This window comes from Phyllobates terribilis, unplaced genomic scaffold (assembly GCF_046119375.1).
Source record: "Phyllobates terribilis strain yellow unplaced genomic scaffold, ASM4611937v1 Scaffold_1__5_contigs__length_1240528914, whole genome shotgun sequence".
Taxonomy (NCBI): Eukaryota; Metazoa; Chordata; class Amphibia; order Anura; family Dendrobatidae; genus Phyllobates; species Phyllobates terribilis.
This window is the reverse complement of record NW_027362761.1, coordinates 479,697,870-479,724,037: the sequence shown is the minus strand read 5'-3', so window position 1 is coordinate 479,724,037 and position 26,168 is coordinate 479,697,870. Positions and strand designations below refer to the sequence as shown.

General features: G+C 44.1%; 1 protein-coding gene across 2 annotated transcripts in view; it reads right to left on the bottom strand.

Annotated features, from left to right (window-relative positions):
* Nucleotides 1–26,168, bottom strand: part of ANKRD34B (ankyrin repeat domain 34B) — an 85,570-nt gene that overhangs the window by 17,657 nt on the left and 41,745 nt on the right. The window lies entirely within an intron of this gene.

The following is a 26,168-nucleotide window of genomic DNA, read 5'->3' as shown; positions in this document are numbered from 1 at the left end:
TTTTAACAACTCTGCAGTGGTTTGTCATGTAAGCAGATTAGCTTCAGCAAAGCCTGTTGCCGCTTGGCCGCGGCGGTGCAGCAGTGCTTCCAGCTTGCGACTGATGTGGTTATTTCAGAGATGCAGGCTGAAAAGGAGGAGGTGCAGGAGCTGTAAAATGTGGGGGCACGTCGGGAGGACGTCTTCCGTCTCAGGGTCTGACTGGGTCGCGGCTTCCACAATATTAACCCAGTGTGCCGTCAGTGAGATGTACCGTCCCTGGCCACAAGCACTTGTCTACGTGTCCGTGGTTAGGTGGACCTTCCCAGTAACTGCGTTAGTGAGGGCACAGGTAATGTTCTGGGACACTTGCTTGTGTAAGGCGGGGACGGCACACCAGGAGAAATAGTGGTGGCTGGGGACCGAGTACCGAGGGACAGCCGCCGCTATGAGGTTGCTTAATCTTCCGTCTGTTAGAACCCTCCTGTTTGTTTTTTCCATCTTGTGTTTTGCGGTCACGTGACCATCTGCCTTTATATTCCAGCTCCGCCCTTCTGGCTGTGCTGGACTTCAGTGTTTGACTGTCTCTCTAGCCAGGAGCTTCAGTGCCTTTCTCTGTCAGTTCGCTTGGTCCTTCTGGGACCTCTAGTACCTTTTGTCAGTTTGTCTTTTTGTGTTCTGCAACAACTTCTCTGTTTAGGAGGTGTCCCATTTTTGTCCCAGTCCTTAGTTCTTTTAGGGACCCCTCCCTTAATGCTATAGGTCTTCGTCCAGACTAGCCGAGGACTAAGGCGGGTCTGTTCGCTAGGAACAGGCAGCCCGCTACATCGTAGGGATTCAGCTTAGTCTTACTATAGGGACAGCTTTCCCCTATCTTTCCTTAGTACATGTTGCAGATCATAACACCGTCTCCACAAGCCTAAAAGGCAACATTTCCAATGCAAGCAGTCGAGAAATGTGGCAGTTTAGTATTGTGGACTGTGGGTAGTTGGCTGCGTATTTGTGCTTGTGTTTCAAGGACTGAGGTAGAGACAATTGAATGGTGCGTTGTGACGTAGTTGCTGATGGTGGAGGTTGCAAGTGTGCAACGACAGGTGCAGGGCGGGAGGCATCATCGCCTGTTTCTGGACCCTGGCATTCGGCCCAACTAGTCGAGTGCTTTGCTGTCATGTGCCTAAGCATGCTGGTGGTGGTCAGGCTGGTAGTTTTGCGGCCCCTGCTGATGCTGGCATGGCAAATGTTGCAAATGGCCTTTTTTGAGTTAACTGGACAGTCTTTAAAAAAGAGCCAGACTCAGGAAGACCTAACAATTGGACTGGCAACTTTCCTAGTATTGGTGTTCTGGGGAACAGTTGCCCGCCGTAATATAAGTTGCCCGCCGTAAGATGTGCTATTGGTCTGCGACCAAGTGTGAATAGGTTTGAACACGCAGCTGGCAGACTTTAAATGGAGTTTAATATCTGTCACATTCCAAAAACTGTCTGTATTATTACCGCAGTAATATAGGATCATGTCTGATGACCACGGTTTTAGGCAGTGGCATAATAGAGATGCTATTGGTCAGCGACCAAGTGTGAATAGGTTTGAACACACAGCTGGCAGACTTTAAATGGAGTATAATATTTGTCACGTTCCAAGAACGTGCAATGGACCCTATTCTGTTGTATACGGTCTCCACAAACTCTGCCTGCCTTACTATTGCTATCACCAGGATTAATATTCATAAGAATTAGTCCTTAGAAGGACTGTTAGTGTAGATTTCTAATGCTGTGGAATACCTGACTAAAACAATTGTCAATTCTCTCCATCACTCAACAGCACCTCGTTATGCACACGCCCGGGCTAAGCGGCGTGTGCGTGTGATTGGTAGTGATTCCACTGGACCGTGCCGGAGAGTGAATGCCTGGAGGGGCGTGACTAAGTATTCACCCGATCCGACCAGGGTCGCACGATGGCATACGACGCCAGTGCACCAAGGAGGAACCGAGCAGAGGGACCAGGTGCTACTCCAGGACAGACCCCGGACACGGCTGTTGACCCACACAGGGGAATACAGGAACAGGCTGGTAGGCTGGCACACAGACTGGTGGGTATAGGCAGGCACGACTGGTATGCAGGCAGGCGGGTATGCAGGCAGGGGGGTAAAGGCAAGCACAGCTAGAGTGCAGACAGGGAGGCACTAGCAGGTAGGAACACAGGCGGGATAGGACCCAGTACACACCGGGACTCAGGAACAATACAGGCAGAGGGTTACAGGCAAGCACAGCTAGAGTGCAGACAAGGCTGAGCAGGGAGGACAGGGCTCTGTTCACACGGAACAGACAGGAAGGGAAAGACAGAGCCAGATACTCACACAGTACTTGCAGAGACAACAAGCAGGAGTTAGGTACGAGTTCAGACTCTGCAGAAAAAGGAAGGGAACGGACATAGAGGCAAAACAGGTAAAGGACAGGAGAGAGTTCAGACTGGAACTGAGTGTACGGAGGAGACCGACACTGCAGAGGGATACAGGAGCGGGTCTGGGAATACGGCCCCCAGAGAGGCGGAACGAACAGGCAAGGAGCGTGTTCAGACAGGACAGACCAGACACAGGAGCGGGTCTAGGAAATCGGCCACTAGAAGGCGAGAGGAACAGGCTAGGAGCGAGTTCAGACAGGTCAGACAAGATACAGGAACGGGTCTAGGTAATCGGCCCCTAGAAGGCAGGAGGAACAGGCTAGGAGCGTGTTCAGACAGGACAGACAAGAGAACACAGAAAGGACTCAGTTCAGACACGGGAGCTGATACCGCAAGGCAGGAGACATACAGGACTCAGTTCAGACACGGGAACTGATACAAAAAGCAGGAGACAAGAGACGGGACCTGGCACCTTCAGAGTGCAAGCACACACTGAAGGAAACACTATGCTCAGGCCGGGATAGAAGGGAGCTGCTGAGCTATATACCAAGTGACAGACAGCAATAGGCTGAGGACGCACAAGGGGTGTGACCCACAGCAGGTACAAAAGGCAGGAAGTGATCGGGCGCCGCCCTTAAGCAGCAGAAACAGACACAAACAGACAGCATGGAGGGAAGCCAGAGAGACATTCTGGACAGGAGATCAAGTGCGCCCTCTTGCACAGTGGGAGATGGACCACCATGCAAGGACGCCGCCAGGTATGTTACACACCTCTCCCTACTCCGCCTGTCTGACGGGTAGACTGTGACGAGCATAGGGTCTGGGGTCTTATATAGACCCAATGACGCTATGCGGCCAGCCAATCACTGTAATGCCACAACCAACATGGCTACGGCATTACAGTGACTGGCAGGCAATCCCTGCATGTTAATTGGCTGTCTAAACAGCGCCAACCATGTGGGGCGGGGACTCGAGATCCTGCCCGAGCATTCAAAATAAACTCGCCAACACAGAGCATCTCAAGCACTGAGATGCTCGGGCGAGTACCGAATAGTGGCGAGCATGCTCGCTCATCACTAAAAGTGATGCTTGAAACTGTGAATGTGTTTAGGTCTCTTTGCCGAGTGTGCAGACTGTCTATATGAATGGTATAATACTTTAGAATCAACTGCTTTCAGTGATAAAATGACTTAGGCCACGGCCCCAATATAAGTATTCGGTCGATATTCGGTAAGTATTTTTTCTCAGGAGTGGGAGCCAAAACCAGGTGAGGAACAATCAGAGAAAAGGTATAATAGAGACAAGTCACCAATTCTGCATTTATCACCCACTCCTGAGAAAAAATACTGACCGAATACTGAACAAATACTGATAGTGGGGCCATGGCCTTAAAAGGAACCTGACAACTGATATATGCCTTAGGCCATGGCCCCACTATTAGTATTTGGTCAGTATTTGGTCAGTATTATTTCTCAGGAGTGGGAGCCAAAACCAGGTGAGGAACAATCAGAGAAAAGGTAGAAACAAATGCACTAATTCTGCATTTATCACCCACTCCTGAGAAAAAATACTGACCGAATACTGAACAAATACTGATAGCGAGGCCGTGGCCTTATTCTGAATTGCTCTGGCATTTTTCAGAGAAGACATATAGTAGAATGAGAATGAATTTAGTATGGAGAGAAAAGTCTAGGCAGGGGAAATATCCTCTTGGTGACTCCCTCTAGTTTCTCACCTCCCAGTTTGACTTGCTCGAGACCATGTCAACTCCTTGAACTCTTTGTGATGTCCCTCAGATTATTTTGAATAGATTTGAATGTCAGGGTGCATTATCCTGCTAGAGTCCACTGTCATTAGGGAATACCTTTATCATGATGGGGTCAAAGTAACACCCCCATAAATGCCAGAACCCAAAGCTTTTCAGTAGTTAATTGCCAGGAGCACATACTGTTCCTGCTAAGCTTACCTTGCTTTTATAGTACATTATGGTGTCATCTTTTCACAAGGAAGTGATGCAAATACACTGACTGTCAGTATGATGCAAAACATAATGTAATTCACCAGACCAGACCATAGCTTCTTTTATTGTTCCACTGTCCAATTCTGATGCTCATGTGTCCACCATAGTGGTGGTGGTGCAACAAGTTCTTGTTGTGCCTTAAACAGGAGTTTAGAACTTGCAGCACGTCCCCTAGCTCTTGAAGTTCAGCATGATGGCTGTCAAATGGATGTCATTTGTTTGCCCCATGTAGGGCATTTTTCCCACCAATCCCTAGTGTTAGTTATGCCTAATTCCTATTTCCTGAACCCCTATCTTCTCAGCACATATGTAGTGCTAATTGTTGGTGCAAATGGCCGCCCTACCACAAATCTGCAATTGGGTCAGCCAACTCCTGCAGCATCTTTCCTAGTTTCATCCTTCACCTTCTTTCCATGCTATATATTCACTTTTGGCCAATTCTCATGCTCTTATTCCTTGTGCCCTCCTCTCTCTAATATAAAGGGAAGTGCTAATCATACCCCAGCATGTACAATATCACTGGCACCGCCGACACTGCTCTAAATGATGCAATGAAATTAAAAGGCAAATCATTTCTTATTTTGAGCCATAAATTGTATTATGCCCTTACATCATTCAATGAATTCCTTAGATATCTCCTGCTCCACCTACCTCTCACCCCAGCTCTGCATATACACCAGCAATAATAATGTTGTGATGCCATAATCCATTCTTCAAATGTTATATTCCCAGATATGCTGCACATATTGTAATAAGTATATCACTCTATAATATACGGTATAAGGACAAGAGGTAAGGAGAATCTGTGAGCAGGTTTTTGCTATTTAATCTGAGCGCAGCATGATTTGGGGGCAGAGACCCTGATTCCAGTGATGTGTCATTTACTAGCCTGCTTGTTGTAGTTTCAATAAAATCTGTTTTTATAAGCAGGAGATTATTAGAGGATTATCTGTCTTGTACCATATAGTCTTCCAGCTCTGCGTAACCCCGTCCTCTTTCTATGCACAGAAATCTGCCAATCAGTGGTGTGGGCGGGGTCATACAGAGTTCAGCATTCAGAGAACCGCTAGAACTGCAGCAGATTAAACAGTGATTTTATTAAAACTACACCAAGCAGCCCAGTAAGTAATACATCGCTGGAATCAGGGATATTTGTCTCTACATTATGCTGCTCTCAGATTACATAACAATGGACAGAGAATGGAAGGTAGTACTGTATAGTTTGTTCTGAGCCACTGCAGATTCATTGTCATACAGAGTCTATTTCTATTACTGATCACCTCTTTCTATTCCATGCATGGAAGGCTGAGACCTTTAAAGAACCATGCAATTTATAAGATTCTGCTAGAGATGTCACGGTCAAGAGCACACAGACCACACAGGTTTCCAATGTTATTTCTATCTCACTTCAAACATGTTTAAGCAGCAGGAGATACTATTATAAGCACAAAGCCAAGTAAAGGTCCACTGCAAATTAGTTTTCTTTTGCTGCTCTGGCAAAGCGGACTTTTAGTAAGAGGCTTCATTAACGGTTAACCTGTTCTGCCAATGTTCTACACTTCTGCAAAAAAATGAAGATTCTACCTTTTACTATCAGATTTTACCGGGAGGAGAACGCAGGTATTTATAGCTATTTTATGATGGATGTCATATTTTATAGCATCTACCGTTCCTGAAGGAACTGGTTTAATATTAATTAAAATGCGTTCAACTCTAATTAGTTCATTCATGCATAACAAACTAGAGGATTTTTATCTAGAAACATAGAAGAAAGATAAAAAGAAAATATGGTTGCTGGACACGCTGGTTATATCATCAGATCATATGAATGCATGCCATCATTAAATCCTGGCTGCTGACAGACATTGCCAGGAGCACTGCTAATTCAGCTAATGACTAGCAAAGAAGAGCAGCATGGAAAAACCAGGGAGAGTGCATAATATAGCAAATGAACAGAAGAGAACATTGCATGGGTTACCTCTTTAAATATATTGATTGTATATCACTAGGATGCTACATTAAGGTCCAGTTAATGGGTCTGACTTAGGAATTGAAATAACAAAAGGTAGCTAGAAAATTGCAGCAAATCTGCAAAAAAAACAGTGAAATTCTGTTAGTAAGGCCATTGCCCCACTATCAGTATTTGGTCAGTATTCGGTCAGTATTTTTTCTCAGGAGTGGGAAAACCAGGTGAGGAACAATCAGAGAAAAGGTATATCATATTTTTCGGACTATAAGACGCACCAGACCATAAGATGCACCTAGGTTTTAGAGGAGGAAAATAGGAAAAAAAATTAAGCAAAAAATGTGGTCATGATTCCCTGTTAAGGGGGAGGGGGTCAGCTGCTAACACTGTTATAGGGGTAATGTCCCCCAATTCTGTTAATATCCCCCATCCTGGTATATATGGCCCCCTCCTTCCTTTTATACGTGGCCTTCATCCCCATCCTGATATGCATGGCACCCCAATCCACCATCGTGGTATGCATGGCACCCCAATCCCCCATCCTGGTATGCATGGCCCCCCTCATCCCTCTTCCTGGTATTTATGGCACCCTTCATCCTGGTATGCATGGCCTTCATCCCTCTTCCTGATATGTATGGCACCTTTATTCCTCTTCCTGGTATGTATGGCACTCTTCATCCCAGTACATATGGCCCTCCTCATCCTGGTATGTATGGCACCCCTCATCCCTGTATGTATGGCCCACCTCATCTCGATATGTATGGCCCCCCTCATCCCTCTTCCTGGTATTTATGGCCCCCCTCATCCTTGTATGCATGGCCCCCCTCATTCCGATATGTATGGCCACCCTCATCCCTCTTCCTGGTATGTATGGCCCCCTCATCCTTGTATGCATGGCCCCCCTCATCCCGATATGTATGTCCCCCCTCATCCCTCTTCCTGGTATGTATGGCATCCTTCATCCCTGTATGTATGTCCCCCCTCATCCTGGTATGCTTGGCACCCCCTGTTCCCTTTCACGCTGCACAGAAAAAAAAAATATATATATACTCACCTCCATCGCTGTGTCCTGCTCTGCCTCCTCAGGGTTCTCACTGTACAAGAGATGCTGTGCCGGAATACTCACTGCTCCCCACGCCGGGACAGCGTGGGTGGGGAGCAGTGACCATTCATTCTCCCTAATAGTGTGCATACTGTACCCGCTCGGCAGTCAGTGTGCCCGCTATTAAAGTCAATGGGCGTAGGGAGCAGTGAATATTAATTTTCTTTAGTAGCGGGCACAGTGTAGGCTGCAGCAATTGGCTTCTGCCTCCTGTGCTCCGCTCATCCCCCGCTGACGCTCACCCCCAGCCCCCTCACCACCCACAGCCAAACATATGTTCAGACTATAAGATGCACCCCCCACTTTCTTTCAAAATTTTGGATGAAAAAAGTGCGTCTTAAAGTCTGAAAAATACAGTAATAGAAACAAGTGCACCAATTCTGCATTTATCACCCACTCCTGGTTTTGGCTCTCACTCCTGAGAAAAAATACTGACCGAATACGGATAGTGGGGCCGTGGCCTAAGGTTTGGGTCACACGACCGTATTTTCTGTCATCCGAGAAAATCGGTCTGATTAGGCTAATCACACTCGGATCAGAGTTTGATTAGAGTGTGATTATAGTATGATCCGAGTTTTCTCAGATGTGGATAAGATGGAAAAAAAAATCTCCATCTTCTCCATTGTATCAGTCCGTGAAAATCAAACTGCACTCAGATGTCATCCAAGTGCAGTCCGATGTTTTCCACTGACTCAATGACTTGAATAACACAGTGCGATCTGAATGTCGAATGCAAATCGTGCATGATGCGGCTCTGACTGAGGAAAAATCGCACATGTGCACGGTCCCATTGAATAACATTGGTCCAAGTTTGATCCAATGTTTTGTCGGATTGCACTTGGACCGCAAATACGATTGTCTGCACGAGCCATCTGTCTGCATATTGCAAGCAGATTTTTCTGCAGATTCACAGCAGATTTAACCTCTGTACAATGAAGGCATGCATTTTTCTGATACTTCTGTATTGAGTTTTGAGGTTGGCTGAGGTTTTACAATGCCACATCTGCAGTACAAATCCACAGCCTTCCTCATGCTGGGGGCACAAATTGGGGCTTATTTACCAAACTACATGCCAGAATTCTGGGGTAATTTGCACCAAAAAAATCTGTATTTCATAACTTGGATGATATTTATCATGTGTTCTAGATACTTTTTATGATTTGTTCAACTAGGGGGCATGACCTCACAAAAAAGGGTGTGGTTTGCCAAAAAAGGGGAATGGCTTAATGTGTGAAACCATCTGCCTAAAAATGCACTAAAATTGTGGCGCACATTTCTGGCACAAAATAAGCGATCTAATCTCTGCTCTGACCAACAATTAGATATTTTTGATAAATTTGCCCCAATAAGTTTTGAATGTTTTTCAGTCACATTTGCCTTTATTTTTAGCATTTCCTCTGGGTTAAGACATTGTATGCTGACGTTTGCTTACAGTATCTAAACTTTAGAAATTCTGACGATGTCTACATGTACAGGGCTTTGAAGTTTAGTGCCTTAGTAGTCAATTGGGGTCAGTGAGTTTTCGTTTTCAAAACAGAGCATGCTGAAGTGTCCTTCTATTCTCCTTTTCCCCCATATGGTATTTTTACTAGAACTTCAAAAATATTAGTATGAAAGTGACACTATTTAAAAATGCCAATAAATCACATGTCAAAACACCATAAAAATTCTTAAAACTATTGGCGTGTTTGTGGACATTTTAATATGGTTTTTAAAAGCATATCCAACCAAATTGACCAAACATGTCCTCCACAGGTCCCTGTTCAGACTAGGTAAATGATCCTGATCTGTCCCTGCTTGACTGCGGAGGTTACCACCCTAAGAGTATGTGCACACGATGTCTCACCGCCTGCAGCCCCGACGCTGCAGTGAAACCGCCGGCGGCTTCTTCTCAATATGCTAATGAGCGGAGGCTTTTTTTTTTTTTCCACATGCGGATTTCACTCGCAGGTGAAATTGATATGCTGCGGTCTGGAAAGGCATGCCGCATGTCAGTTTCCGCGGGTGCACAGAGACGCATAGTGGACATGGGATTTCTACAAATCCCATCCACTATGCTGTAATATCTGGTTGCTGCGGATTGGACGCAGCATAAGTGCGCTGCGTCCGATCCGCAGCAAATACTGATGGTGTGCACATACCCTAAGATAACGGAATGGCGCCCCACTCGTCAGCGGCTTAACCTGAATGTCCTTAGCAGCTCCTAGGATCGCTAGAGTAACAGTTCTCTAAGGAATAAAGGGATCACACACAAAACAACTGCAACCAACACAAACTACAGCAAAGTAAATGAATCCAAAAAAGTCTATCACCAGCAGGAAATATCACTAGGGGAAGGTATTTAAAGCTGCACCCAAAAGTGATAGGACAGACAGAGTAAATAAAGAACACCTGTGTTAAGCTAGACAGACTGCAGCCAAAATAGCAGAACCCAAACACCCAGAGATAAGGTGTGTCTCCTGTGGCTCAGCAGAAAGTGAAGCCAACCACAAAACCCAAACTCAAGGGATGGATTCCAGGAGCATGACAATATTCTCTACTATGGTACCACACTTTATTATACCTGCTATTGAACCATTCTACGCCCGGGTGGCGAGCAATTTTATTGGTACATTTCCAGCAAGATTTTTTTTTAAGACACTTTGTCTGCGAATTTGCATATAATGTAAGGTACTACAATGTCAACATAGCAGTGAACACGCGGAGGCCATAGGGATAATGGCGATGGGCGGTGCATGCACACTGTTATGTTGACATAGTAGTAGATTACTTCAGTAAAATGGCGCCGGAGTCAGCACATGCGCATAACGTGCTGTCTGGTGCCATTTTACTGAAGACGCTGTATATGCGAATTTGCAAACACAGTGTCTTCATAAAAATGGCACCGGATAGAGCGGCTTGCGCTGGCTCCAGCGCCATTTTATTGAAGTATTGTCCTGCAAAATTAAAGGGATCCTGTCATCAGAAATAACACTATTAACCTGCAGAGATGCAGGTTAATCTGCAGGTTAACAGCTTTATTATGCTGCCAGGTGCCTGCACGTAGCCGAATGCAGCGGGGAGAAAATTAACTTTATTCTCCCCGCCAGCATTCGGTTTCAGTCATGGAGGCGGGGGCGGTGCCCATTAGGTCACCTCTCTGAGTATACAGAGCAGCCACTGTAACCGCGCCCCTGGCCCTGATTGCCACTGGCTCTAGATTAAGGCCGGCTGTCAGTCAGGGCCGGTGGCTTGGTTGCAGCAGCTGCTATGTATTCTCAGAGCAATGACTGAACCGTCGCCGCCCCCGACCCCAAGACTGAAACCGAATGCTCCCCCATCCTGGAATATGCTCCCCCATCCTGGTATATGCTCCACCATCCTGTTATATGCTCCCCCATTCTGGTATATGCTCCCCACATCCTGGAGTATGCCCCTCCACCCTGGTCCCCCATCCTGGTATATCCTCCCCTATCCTGCTATATACTCCCCCATCCTAGTATATGCTCCCCCCCCATTAGTATATGCTCTCCCATCCTGGTCCTCCATTTTGGTATATGCTCTCCCATCCTGGAATATGCTCTCTCATCCTGGTATATACTCCCCCATCTTGGTATATGCCCCCATCCCGGTATATGACCCTCCATCCTGGTATATGTCCCTCCATCCTGGTATATGTCCCTCCATCCTGGTATATGCCCCCAACCTGATATATGCTCCCTCATCCTGAAATATGCTCCCTCATCCTGGTATATGCTCCCCCAGCCTGGTATTTGCTCTATCATCCTGGTATATACTCCCCCCATCCTGGTATATGCCCCCATTTTGGTATATGCTCTCCCATCCTAGTATATTCTCCCTCATCCTGGAATATGCTCCCTGATCCTGGAATATGCTCTCCCATCCTGGTATATGGTCCCCCATCCTGGTATATGGTCCCCCATCCTAGTGTATGCTCTCATCCTGGTATATACTCCTCCATCTTGGTATATGCCCCCATCTTGGTATATGCCCCCATCCTGGTATATGCTAGCCCATCCTGGTATATGATCCCCCATCCTGATATAGAATCATAGAATCATAGAATGGTAGAGTTGGAAGGGACCTCCTGGGTCATCTGGTCCAACCCCCTGCTCAAAGCAGGATTCACTAAATCATCTCAGACAGATGTCTGTCCAGCCTCTGTTTGAAGACGTCCATTGAAGGGGAACTCACCACCTCTCGTGGCAGCCTGTTCCACTCATTAATCACCCTAACTGTCAAAAAGTTTTTTCTAATATCTAATCTGTGTCTCCTCCCATTTAGTTTCATCCCGTTGCTTCTAGTCTTTCCCTGTGCAAATGAGAATAAAGATGATCCTTCTACAATGTGACAGCCCTTGACATATTTGTAGACAGCTATTAAGTCTCCTCTCAGTCTTCTTTTTTGCAAGCTAAACATTCCCAAATCCTGCAACCGTTCCTCATAGGACATGGTTTGCAGACCAGTCACCATTCTGGTCGCTCTTCTCTGAACTTGTTCCAGTTTGTCTATGTCTTTTTTAAAATGTGGTGCCCAAAACTGTACACAGTATTCCAGATGAGGTCTGACCAAAGAGGAGTAAAGACCGATAATGACTTCACGTGATCTAGACTGTATGCTTCTGTTAATACATCCCAGAATTGTATTTGCCTTTTTTGCTGCTGCATCACACTGTTGACTTATGTTCAGTCTATGATCTATTAGTATACCTAAGTCTTTTTCACATGTACTGTTGCTTAGCTCTATTCCTCCCATTCTGTATACGCTTTTTTCATTTTTATTGCCCAGATGTAGTACTTTGCATTTTTCCCTGTTAAAAACCATTCTGTTGGTTGCTGCCCACTGCTCCAGTTTATTTAGGTCTTTTTGAATCCTCTCTCTCTCTTCTCTAGTATTAGATATCCCTCCTAGCTTTGTGTCATCAGCAAATTTAATCAGTTTACCCTCAATTCCTTCATCTAAATCATTGATGAAGATGTTGAACAATATATGCTCCCTCATCCTGGAATATGCTCCATAATCCTGGTATATGCTCCCCCAGCCTGGTATATACTCCCCCATCCTGGTATATGCCCCCATCCTGGTATATGACCCTCCATCTTGGTATATGCCCCCATCCTGGTATATGGTCCTCCATCCTGGAATATGCTCCCTCATCCTGGAATATGCTCCCTCATTCTGGAATATGCTCCCTCATCCTGGTATATGCTCTCTCATCCTGGTATATGCTAACCTATCCTGGTATATGCTCCCCCATCCTGGTATATGGCCTCCATCCTGGTATATGCTCTCCCATCCTGGCCCCCCATTCTATTATATGCCCCGACATCTTGCCTGCGCTGCTCCTGTTTCATCCATACATACATACATACAGTACAGACCAAAAGTTTGGACACACCTTCTCATTTAAAGATTTTTCTGTATTTTCATGACTATGAAAATTGTACATTCCCACTGAAGGCATCAAAACTATGAATTAACACATGTGGAATTATATACTTAACAAAAAAGTGTGAAACAACTGAAAATATGTCTTCTATTCTAGGTTCTTCAAAGTAGCCACCTTTTGCTTTGATGACTGCTTTGCACACTCTTGGAATTCTCTTGATGAGCTTCAAGAGGTAGTCACCGGAAATGGTTTTCACTTCACAGGTGTGCCCCGTCAGGTTTAATAAGTGGGATTTCTTGCCTTATAAATGGGGTTGGGACCATCAGTTGTGTTGTGCAGAAGTCAGGTGGATACACAGCTGATAGTCCTACTGAATAGACTGTTAGAATTTGTATTATGGCAAGAAAAAAGCAGCTAAGTAAAGAAACATGAGTGGCCATCATTACTTTAAGAAATTAACGTCAGTCAGTCCGAAAAATTGGGAAAACTTTGAAAGTGTCCCCAAGTGCAGTTGCAAAAACCATCAAGCGCTACAAAGAAACTGGCTCACATGAGGACCGCCCCAGGAAAGGAAGACTAAGAGTCACCTCTGCTTCTGAGGATAAGTTTATCCGAGTCACCAGCCTCAGAAATCGCAGGTTAACAGCAGCTCAGATTAGAGACCAGGTCAATGCCACACAGAGTTCTAGCAGCAGACACATCTCTTCAACGACTGTTAAGAGGAGACTTTGTGCAGCAGGCCTTCATGGTAAAATAGCTGTTAGGAAACCACTGCTAAGGACAGGCAACAAGCAGAAGAGACTTGTTTTGGATAAAGAACACAAGGAATGGACATTAGACCAGTGGAAATCTGTGCTTTGGTCTGAGTCCAAATTTGAGATCTTTGGTTCCAACCAGCATGTCTTTGTGCGACGCAGAAAAGGTGAACGGATGGACTCTACATGCCTGGTTCCCACCGTGAAGTATGGAGGAGGAGGTGTGATGGTGTGGGGGTGCTTTGCTGGTGACACTGTTGGAGATTTATTCAAAATTGAAGGCATACTGAACCAGCATGGCTACCACAGCATCTTGCAGCGGCATGCTATTCCATCCGGTTTGCATTTAGTTGGACCATCATTTATTTTTCAACAGGACAATGACCCCAAACACACCTCCAGGCTGTGTAAGGGCTATTTGACCAAGAAGGAGAGTGATGGAGTGCTATGCCAGATGACCTGGCCTCCACAGTCACCAGACCTGAACCCAATCGAGATGGTTTGGGGTGAGCTGGACCGCAGAGTGAAGGCAAAAGGGCCAACAAGTGCTAAGCATCTCTGGGAACTCCTTCAAGATTGTTGGAAGACCATTTCCGGTGACTACCTCTTGAAGCTCATCAAGAGAATTCCAAGAGTGTGCAAAGCAGTCATCAAAGCAAAAGGTGGCTACTTTGAAGAACCTAGAATTTAAGACATATTTTCAGTTGTTTCACACTTTTTTGTTAAGTATATAATTCCACATGGGTTAATTCATAGTTTTGATGCCTTCAGTGTGAATGTACAATTTCCATAGTCAAGAAAATACAGAAAAATCTTTAAATGAGGTGTGTCCAAGCTTTTGGTCTGCACTGTGTATATATATATATATATATATATATATATATATATATATATATATATAAAAAAAAAAAAAAACACTCTTACTCATCTTTTTCTCGCTCCCCTGCAGTGCGTCATTTAAATAAAATGGCACCGGAGTCACCGCGTGTGCATACCGCGCTATCCAGCGCCATTTCGCTGAAGACACTGTGTGCAAATTTGTCTTCAACAAAATGGCACCGGATATCGCGCTATGGCCAGGCGCTGACTCCGACGCCACTTTGTCTTCACACTCCTCCTCCAGTCTTGCTGGAGATATCGATATGTCCGCATGGCGCCGGAGATCGCAGTATGCGGTCAGCGCCTTCGCATACCGCGATCTCCGGCGCCACACTCCTCCATCCTCGTCCTCCTCCCTGTCACCTCTGGACACTGAATGCGTTCTTCTGATCTGGCCACACTGCACATGCGCAGTCTATAGAGGCTTCGGACAGAAGGACACATCCCTGGTTACATTACAGAAGAATGCATTAGTTTCTATTTCCCCATCCAATCAATCTTTTCTATCTATCCATCCATCCAGTCATTGAGGGGGGTAGGAGATAATCTTTATTGGCAGGGCTTGAGCTTTGCGCATTACTTCTATTCCCTGTAACAAGTGTCTAGTACAGGAGATAGTGCTGTAGCTGTGCGTGACGCTAGGCGAGGAGTGGGAGGGGTTTAAGCGGAGTTACAGGAAGTGTGCTCACTGCTGGCTTGCAGCCCAGTATGATGGGAAATGTAGTCAGAAGGGAGCAGAAGATTCTTAAGGGGAAGTGATGGCTTCGATAATAGAGCTGATGCCAGGGCACAGGAAGCGAAGCAGAAAGGCATAAAAAATATGAAACTTGGCAGAAAAGGTATACAATGTTATTTAGGGGCTTGATCCTTAAGTATAAATGGCAAAAACAGTAACTGAGTTACAGTAGTGGACAACCTCTTTAATTTTCACATTTTTTTTTTCATTATCACTTTCCAGGAGCCATAACTTTTTTTTCTGCCGAAGTAGTGACGCGCCCCCAGGGCAGTGGGGTACTCGGTGTCCGTGCCTATGGATGCTGGGGGGGAATATGTCACAGTGGCTGGCCCGGTCCATGGCCCAGGGCGGTCAACAAAAACGGGATAGTTTATATGGGATTTGTAGTTTGATCGTGATGCCACCTGTGGTTTCTGGTAATTTGTACCAGCGCTGCAGACCTCTGAGGCAGTTGATAGGGCAGCTAGGATGGAACGGCTCCCCACAGGTGGAGCGGGCCTCAGGGCAGTGTAGAGTTTGATGGTGGGTGGTGATGGTGGGGCTTGTAGTGCAGGCGGGATGGCGCAGCAGGAGTAACTGACAGAGACAGGGGATTCGCTTCAATACCTTTACTGGTGCGGATGTCAGGTACGGTCCAGGGTACTCGGTAGGAAGGGTGCACTTCAGGAATTCTCCCCAGTGAGCGGGTATAAGGCCTCCTGGTACGTGTCTCCCTCTCTCTAAGCTCCTGGCCAGCCTGCAACTGGGCCTAGCTTATGTGTCGTGCTGTTCCTTCACCTGTCTCTTGGTAGTAGGACCTTCTGCTGGCAACCACTATCCCTGGACGCGGGGGCCTTCGTGGTTCCTGATCCTGTAATGGGTTTAGCTTCAGGTCAGCCAGGGACTTGTAGTCCTCCTGGTATGCCGGTGATCCCTACTGGGTATAAAGGACCCTGTAGGCGCGGACCCGGTGTCCGGTTTGTATACTCGGGGTGAGCCTATGATGCTCCTCTGCCCCCTCAACTCCTCTCTCCTTTCCTTCGGCCACACTCGGGGCCCTCAATACAGCAGCAGACGTGCTGAGTCTTCACTGCTCTCAGCGTCAGCACGCTCTCTCTCAGACTCACTTCTGACTCAGACTGCACTGCCTGGCTCCACCCTCCATATATATATATCCCTAACGGGCTCCCTCTGGTGGTATGAGGTGGAAGGGTGGAGGTGTTTGTTTGTAATGAGGGCCTCTTGTGGAGAAGTCCGTCCATGCACCCTTTTGGGTCATGTGGTACCTGTGAACAGCAAGGTGCCACAGTAGCTGTATGAGGGCTTGAGTTATTCTGGGATGAGTTGTATTTGTCAGAAAAAATATAGAAGACCTCAGCACCGACACAAATTAATAAGGTTATTCTTGCTTGCAAAAAATACATTTATTAACAGATCCAGCACCAAAGATAAGGAACAGATAGCGTCCAACGTTTTAACCTGCAAGAGGCCTTTGTCAAGGACATCTGTGATATACAAACATGTGATAAACATAATTACGAGTAGACATATCAAATATACAGAGTCAACTGAAGCATCAAAACATATGAAGGATAAGAGCGAAATTGTACATCCAAAATAAAAGATTTGTACAGTAAAACTAGTTTCATAGGATTATTCAATCAATAAGGATGATATCTACATATTTACAGACAAACTACACATTCTTACTTCTCATTTATTCATCCTCTCCCTCTATCTCAGTATATTACCTCTCCTCCTTCCTTCTCTCCTTTCCCTTTGTCCTTCTTATGAGGTGGATATTAATGTAGTTTCAGGATGTGTAACAGAAGTAGCTAGGGTTTCCATTCCCTGAGCCAAAGGATCAGTTGGTATCTCGGTATTCTGATCACAGCAAAGTGCCGTGTTCACACTCACCTTCTCCCCGGAACCTTACAGTAGTTGAAAGCCTATTACAGTGGTGACCCCTTTTCCTGTTCCTTATTGTCCCTGTAAAATGAATAAATCTAAAACTTCCTTAAACGTGCTGCCTCAACTTCTTAAATGGGTAAAATTGCAAAGTGCTTATAAAACAAGCAACATTTCAATCTACCTCTTGTTAAGAATCTTCTCCGTTCTCAAGAACTGAGGGATTTTGAATTTTACAGGTTACTGTTCATTGCCAAGGTTACCGGCCACCTCTGTAGTCTATCAGAACGGTCCAGTTTTCTAGATAATTAGTGCACGGTTGCAAGCTGTTTGCCTGCTTTAGTGCTCCTTTGCGCCTCCAATGTTACAGAGGCAAAGCTGCCTCGGCTTGAAGCATGGGAGAGCACACAGTTCAGACCAGCAGTGTTACCCTGCTAATGGTGAATGAACTGTCAATGTTTAGGAGCACTCCACCCTCTTGAGCAAGCAGGAAGATAGAACATTAGACATACAGTGTCTTGCAAAAGTATTCACCCCCTTGGCTTTTTACCTATTTTGTTACATTACAATCTGTGTTTTAAATATTTTTGTAATCCGATTTGTGTGTGATGCATGAGCACTAAATAGTCTAAGTTGGTGAAGTGAAGTAAGAAAAATATAGGCATAAATTAAATTTATGCCATCAAATAACTAAAAATTAGCATTTGCATATGTATTCACCCCTTTTGCTGTGATGCCCCTAAAAATTTCTGGTGCAAGCAATTACCTTCATAAGTCACATGCTTAGTGAAAGGAAGTCCACCCGTGTGCAATCTAAGTGTCACATGGTCTGTCAGTATATACACACCTTTTCTGAAAGGCCACAGAGGCTGCAACACCATAAAGCAAGAGGTACCACTAACCAAACAATACCATGAAGACCAAAGAGATCTTCAAACAAGTCTGGGACAAAGTTGTGGAGAAGTACAAGTCAGGGTCGGGATATAAAAAAGTATCCCAATCTCTGATGATCACCGGAGCACCATCAAATCCATTATCATCAAATCGAAAGAACATGGTACCACAGCAAACCGGCCAAGAGAGGGCACCCACCGAAACTCTCAGCCCGGGCAAGGAGGGCATTAATCACAGAGGCAGAACAGATACCAAAGGTAACCCTGAAGGAGCTGCAGAGTTCCCAAGCATAGACTGCAGTATCTGTCCATACGACCACAATAAGCCATTTACTACATAGAGGTGGCCTTTATGGAAGAGTGGGCAGAACAAGCCTTTACTTACATACAAAAGTTGTAAGGCTCGTTTTGACTTTGCCAAAACACATGTGGGGGACTCCCGAAATGTATGGAGAAAGGTGCTATGGTCAGATGAGACCAACATATAACTTTTTGGCCACCAAGATAAATGCTATGGTTGGCGCCAAACCAACACAGCTCATCACTCCAAGAACACCATCCCCCATCATGCTGGGGGGATATTTTTCGGCAGCAGGGACTGGGAAAATGGTCCGAGTCGAATGGAAGATGGATGGTGCTAAATGCAGGGATATTCTTAACCAAAACCTGTTTCAGTCTGTTATTGATTTGAGACTAGGACAGAGGTTCACCTTCCAACAAGGCAATGACACAAGGCATACTGTTAAAGCAACACCTGAGTGGTTTAAGAGGAAAAGTGTAAATGTTTTGGAGTGGCCTAGTCAAAGCCCAGACCTCAATCCAATTTAGAATCTGTGGTCATACTTTAAGATTGTTGTTTACCAGAGGAAATCATCTAACTTGAAGGAGCTGGAACAGTTTTGCTTTGAGGAATGGGCAAAAATCTCAGTAGAAAGAGGTGGAAAGCTCATAGAGACGCATCCAAAGCGATTTGTAGCTGTAACTGCCGTAAAATGAGGCTCAACAAAGTACTGACTTGGGGGGGGGGGGGCGGTTAATAGTTATGCACACATAAGTGTAAAGTTATTTTGTCCTACTTGTTGTTTGTTTCACAATAAAAATAAAACCAAATGTTCACAGTTGTAGGCATGTTCTTTACATGAACTGATGAAACCCCCCCCAAAAAAAAAACAACAGTAAAATTCCAGGTTTTGAGGTAGCAGAACACAAAGATGTCAAGGGGGATGAATACTTTTGCAAGCCACTGTACCCTTTAATTTTCCTGTGACAATTTTATTTCTAGTGTCTCTCACATGTCCTACTGTATAGTATGCTAGAGACTTGAATGTATAGTCATCACTTAGTATTAAAACCAAAGTGATGGTTGAAGATAGTACAATTTGTAATTTTACAAAAACTGAATAGCTAAAAAGAAAGGAAAATGTAAGTAGTAAATGTATGTGGTAGCTCTTCCCTGGTTGTAAGCTATGTAAACAGACTTATGAAGGCACTGACAATAATATTCCATGTTTACAACATGTCAGCAAGAGAAGGATAAACTATCAAAGTAATATGGTAATTTATTTCATTCATCCACATCATACAGAAAGATAAACCAATGCTTTATACTTTGATGCTTCGAGCAGCCTGTAATTTGCACTATCTATGAGATCCTTGGCAGGAGTAGAACACACAATCACTAGTTTGAAAAAAGCAGATTCCACAATTTCTATTCTTACAGTAAGTGACGATCTATGAATGCCAGATGTTTTCACAAAATAATTCATTTTTTTTTATATGTGTTGTGGTACAGTAGATCAGCTCACTTTGTTGCACATAGAGGTACACAGAAACACTGTCTCTTTAACCCCTTAACCCCCGAGGGTGGTTTGCACGTTAATGACCAGGCCAATTTTTACAATTCTGACCACTGCCACTTTATTAGGTAATTACTCTGGAACGCTTCAACGGATCCCCCTGATTCTGAGATTGTTTTTTCGTGACATATTGTACTTCATGATTTTGGTAAAATTTCTTCGATATCACTTGCGTTTATTTGTGAAAAAAATGGAAATTTGGCGAAAATTTTGAAAATTTAGCAATTTTCAAAATTTGAATTTTTATGCCCTTAAATCAGAGAGATATGTCACACAAAATACTTAATAAATAACATTTCCCACATGTCTACTTCACATCAGCACAATTTTGGCACCAAATTTTTTTGTTTGTTATGGCGCTATAAGGGTTAAAAGTTGACCAGCGATTTCTCATTTTTCCAACAAAATTTACAAAACCATTTTTTTAGGGACCACATCACATTTGAAGTCACTTTGAGGGGTCTTTATGACAGAAAATACCCAAAAGTGACACCATTCTAAAAACTGCACCCCTCAAGGAGCTCAAAACCACATTCAAGAACTTTATTAACCCTTCAGGTGCTTCACAGGAATTTTTGGAATGTGTAAGAAAAAAATGAACATTTAACTTTTTTCACAAAAATGTTACCTTAGACCCAATTTTTTTTATTTTCACAGGGGTAACAAGAAAAAATGGACCCCAAAATTTGTTGTGCAATTTCCCCTGGGCACGCAGATATCCCATATGTGGGGAAAAAACACTGTTTGGGCGCACGCCAGGGCTCGGAAGGGAAGGGGCGCCATTTGACTTTTTGATTGTAAAATTTGCTTGAATAATTAGCGGACGCCATGTTGCGTTTGGAGAGCCCCCGATGTGCCTAAATATGGGAACTCCCCCTCAAGTGACCCCATTTTGGAAGCTAGACCCCACAAGGCACCTATCTAGATGCATAGTGAGCACTTGGAACCCCCAGGTGCTACACAAATTGATTCGTAAAAATGAAAGTGAAAAAAAAAACACTTTTTCATTTTTATGAATCAATTTGTGAAGCACCTGGGGGTTCCAAGTGCTCACTATGCATCTAGATAGGTGCCTTGGGGGGTCTAGTTTCCAAAATGGGGTCATTTGTGGGGGAGCTCCAATGTTTGGGCACACAGGGGCTCTCCAAACGCAACATGGTGTCCGTTAACAATTTGAGCCGATTTTCCATTCAATTTGTTAGCGGACACCATGTTGCATTTGGAGAGTCCCTGTGTGCCCAAACATTGGAGCTCCCCCACAAGTGACCCCATTTTGGAAGCTAGACCCCCCAAGGCACCAATCTAGATGCATAGTGAGCACTTGGAACCCCCAGGTGCTACACAAATTGATTCGTAAAAATGAAAGTGAAAAAAAAAACACTTTTTCATTTTTATGAATCAATTTGTGAAGCACCTGGGGGTTCCAAGTGCTCACTATGCATCTAGATAGGTGCCTTGGGGGGTCTAGTTTCCAAAATGGGGTCATTTGTGGGGGAGCTCCAATGTTTGGGCACACAGGGGCTCTCCAAACGCAACATGGTGTCCGTTAACAATTTGAGCCGATTTTCCATTCAATTTGTTAGCGGACACCATGTTGCATTTGGAGAGTCCCTGTGTGCCCAAACATTGGAGCTCCCCCACAAGTGACCCCATTTTGGAAGCTAGACCCCCCAAGGCACCAATCTAGATGCATAGTGAGCACTTGGAACCCCCAGGTGCTACACAAATTGATTCGTAAAAATGAAAGTGAAAAAAAAAAACACTTTTTCATTTTTATGAATCAATTTGTGAAGCACCTGGGGGTTCCAAGTGCTCACTATGCATCTAGATAGGTGCCTTGGGGGGTCTAGTTTCCAAAATGGGGTCATTTGTGGGGGAGCTCCAATGTTTGGGCACACAGGGGCTCTCCAAACGCAACATGGTGTCCGCTAACAATTTGAGCCGATTTTCCATTCAATTTGTTAGCAGACACCATGTCGCATTTGGAGAGCTCCTGTGTGCCTAAACATTGGAGCTCCCCCTCAAGTGACCCCATTTTGGAAACTAGACCACCCAAGGCACCTATCTAGATTAATAGTGAGCACTTGGAACCCCCAGTTGCTTCACAAATTGATTCGTAAAAATGAAAAAGTATTTTTTTTCCACTTTTTCATTTCCAAAGTTTAGGCACGCAGGGGCTCTTCAAACGCAACATGGCGTCCGCTAACAATTTGAGCCGATTTTCCATTCAATTTGTTAGCTCTCCAAATGCGACATGGTGTTCGCTAACAAATTGGAACCATGTCGCGTTTGAAGAGCCCCTGTGTGACTAAATATTTGAGCTCCCCCACAAGTGACTCCATTTTGGAAACTATACCCCTCAAGGATTTTATTAAGGTGCAAAGTGAACATTTTGAACCCAGAGGTACGACACAGAATTTGATAACATTAGGTCATCATATTGAATAAGTTGTCATTAGTCTTGAGCGCAAGTGCTCGCTACTTGAGTTTGCATCGGGTACTCGGGTATGCACCATGTACTGCGTGTGCTCGAGTGACATGCTCGAGTCCCCGCCCGGATGTTTCACGGTTATTAGACACCCAAAAAAAAACATGCGGGGATCGCTCGTGCATGGCAGGCAATCCCCGCAAAGTTTTTTGGGCCATGAAGCATATGGGGCGGAGACTCGAGCATGTCACTCAAATACCCACGATACTCAATGCATACCAGAACACCCGATGCAAACTCAAGTAGCGAGCACTTGCGCTCAACACTAGTTGCCATATTGTCATCTTTTTTTCTTACTTTTGAAAAAAATCACAACCCTAACCCCAACCCCAGCCCTAACCGTAGCACAACCCTAACCCTAGCACAACCCTAACCTGAGAGTTTATTTTTTACGCCATTCCTCATGGGGTATAAGTGATTAGACGACCTTATTCTTCGGGTCGGTGAGACTACAGCGATACAGGGTTTTTATGACTGACAGCTGTCACACACTAAAAGACGCATTTTTTGTAAAATCTAGTTTTTGCATCGCCATATTTTGAGAGCTATAATTTTTCCAGATTTTGGCAGACAGTCATTTGACGGCTTGTTTTTTGCGGGATGAGTTGACGTTGTTATTGGTGCCATTTTCAGGCACGTTACATTTTTTGATCGCTTTCTATTCCGATTTTTGGGAGGCAGAATAAACAAAAACCAACAATTCAGGAATAGTTTTTTTTTTTTTTTATTCTGTTCCGTGTGTGGTAAAATTGATAAGGAAGCTTTATTCTTCAGGTCAGTACGTTTACAGCGGTACCACATTTATATCGTATTTCTATGTTTTGCACTTTTACATAATAAAAGCCATTTTATAGAAAAAAATATTTTTTAGCATAGCTTTATTCTGAGAGCTATAACTTTTATTTTTCGGCTGATGGAGCTGTATGGCGGCTTGTTTTTTGCGGGACGAGATGACGTTTTCAGCGGTACCATTTTTATTTATATTTGTCTTTTTGATCGCGTGTTATTCCATTTTTTGCTTGGCGGTATGGTGATAAAGCATTGTTTTTTGCTTCGTTTTTTTTTACCGTGTTCACTGAAGGGGTTAACTAGTGGGACAGTTTTATAGGTCAGGTTGTTCCGGACGCGGCGATACCAAATATGTGTACTTTTATTGTTTTTTTTTGTTTTTTTTTATAATAATATTTATTGATGGTTACATTATATTTTTATTTTTGGTGGATTCTTTTTTTTATTTTTTTTTTTAATGTTTTTACAATTTTTTTTTATTTTTTTTTTCACTTTCTGATAGTTTTTATACTTTATTACTTTGTCCCACTCTGGGACTTTCACTTTTTTTTCTCTGATCGCCTGCATGGCACAGGAATGCAGCACCATCCCTGTGCCATGCAGGCTGTCAGTGCTGGCCAGGGAGAAGATTGTTTGGAGATGCACTGCGCATGTCCAAAAAATCTTCCTGCTGTCTGGTGACCCAGATGTTGTCATGACGACATCGGGTCGTCATGGCAACATCCTGGAAGCCACGGCAGACAGCGCTGGAAGCCGGAAGAGGAGGTGAGTATCTGCGATCACCTCCCCTTGCCACCGCAATGCTGCGATCGACTTCGATCGCAGCATCGCGGGGGTTAATGTGCTGGGAGCGGTGCATGACCGCTCCCTGCACATAGTACCGGGTGTCAGCTGTGACAATCAGCTGACACCCGGCGGCGATCGTGCCCGCACAGCCTGTGTGCACGCGCGATCGCAATGACGTACTAATACGGGTCTGGCTCTTAAGTCCCAGGGCACAGACGCGTATTAGTATGTCTAATGTTGTTAAGGGGTTAAATTCTTCCCTGATTTATTAGACAGGCAGTATAAACTGTGGGGAAGTAAAACAAACATGGCCCTTTGGGCAAAAACAGGAAAACAAAACAAAGTGGTGATACCAAACACAGTCCTGGTGGTAGCGGGGATCCACCAGCTCAGAGTCCAGCAAACACAGGGATCAGATTAGCACAGAACACAAAACAGCTCTGGAGTTCCTCTCTCCAGACCTACTGAACACTGAATGCCTCAACAGCCTGAGTATTTAAACCCCAGACCAGACCCTGAGGTGGAGATATGGTGAAAGACCTCCCACCCTTCACAATGGCCATTCACAAAAAACACTCCTTTTTAAAATGGAGGTTTAACCCTCTCAGCAAATAACATGCTGGAGCAAACTTCATGGTTTCAATTCACAGAAGCTAATAGCTTCAGTGAAACATATCTTCCCTCTATCATCTTACCAGTGACTTTGTCACAGTGTATAATCAAAGGGAAGAGGGAAGAATAAAGAGGTGATGGAGGAGGGTAGCTAATGAGCCAGCACGATTGGAAGGCTACATTCCCACTATGTGCTTTTACGCTGGATATTTTTGAAAAAATGCAAGTAATCTATTTTACTTCATCGGTGCGGAAATGGTGCAGAAAATCTGCAAAGTCAAAAACTCACCAAAAGCTCCTCATGGGAACGTAGCCTTATACTGAAATGATAAAGACACAACCCTCCGATTATAAGACTGATAACATCATTTCTAAAAACCCATGTACTGCATAAAGACTCTTTTCCTTTAATGTTTTGTTAATAGGAATGTAAGGGAACCAAATTTAGGGCTCGTGCACACGACTGTATAAATCGGACGAGTGCTATTCGATTTTTTATTGGATAACACACTGACCCATGTTATTCAATGAGGCAGTGTAGATGGACGATTGTTTTCAGTGACAGAATCTGTCTGTGAAAAAAATAGCGATTTGACTCGGAAATCGGATGAGACTCACCCATTCAAGTCTATGGGTGCGTGAAAAAAATCAGACGTCACAGTATCACATCCAATTTATACGGATATATTGCAATTCTGTAACACAGGAAACTGTAAATGGTCCTGTAAATGATTAATAACGACTGCTGGAAAAAAAGGATTGCATACAGATTTTTTTTTAAAAAAAATCGTACTAATTTTCTGCATGAAAATCAGACTGATTTTTTTATACTGTCCTATGACCTTAGTGTAAAAGGGAACGTGTCATCAGACGATAACCAATTATTTAAATCAAGTTTTTATTGCAATTATCTTTTTAAAACTTTTTTTGCACATTACTTTCTCTTTTTCCATGTCATTAGCTGTATTTAAGGTGTTCTCCACTACTGGATAACCCCAGCTTAATTCAGGACCCAAATTAAAATAAAAGCAGTGTATACTCACCTCCTGCAGGTGATGAGTGGCCACATTGCTGGAATGGCGCCACTGCAGGAATTGATTATACACTCAATTAATCAGTCAAGAAATGGAAACCATTTTATTAAAATCATATGGCAGTCTTGAAGGGAAGCTAGCCTCAGAAAATGACCTTGTTTAGATTAGGTTTTTGTGTTACATTTGTTTAATAAAAAACAAAATTAGTCTTGCAATTTTCACAATGGCCACTGTGTTTTTTAGACTCCTACTTCCAGTCCTTTCAGGAAGTGTTTTAAGCAGGTTCATTATGGTCAGTGGCAGGATTACGGGTGTCACCTCTATACACAACTCATCATAAAGGATCAACCAAGCACAACTCCCTGATCCCCCTCGTTTCACAATAACCTTTACACAGGTTCATGAGATACTTCAAAATAACCATTGTGGCTATGTACACGTGTTGTTTCCTGAAACAAAAGGAGGGATGAGTCTAAAAAAGCCCAGTGGCCAGGGTGAAAATTGTAATATTTGTATTTTTATATTTTTAATACACATTAGGATATGTTAAAAAAATTGCCAAAAACAAAATAAAATACATTTAACGCAAAAAAAATGGTT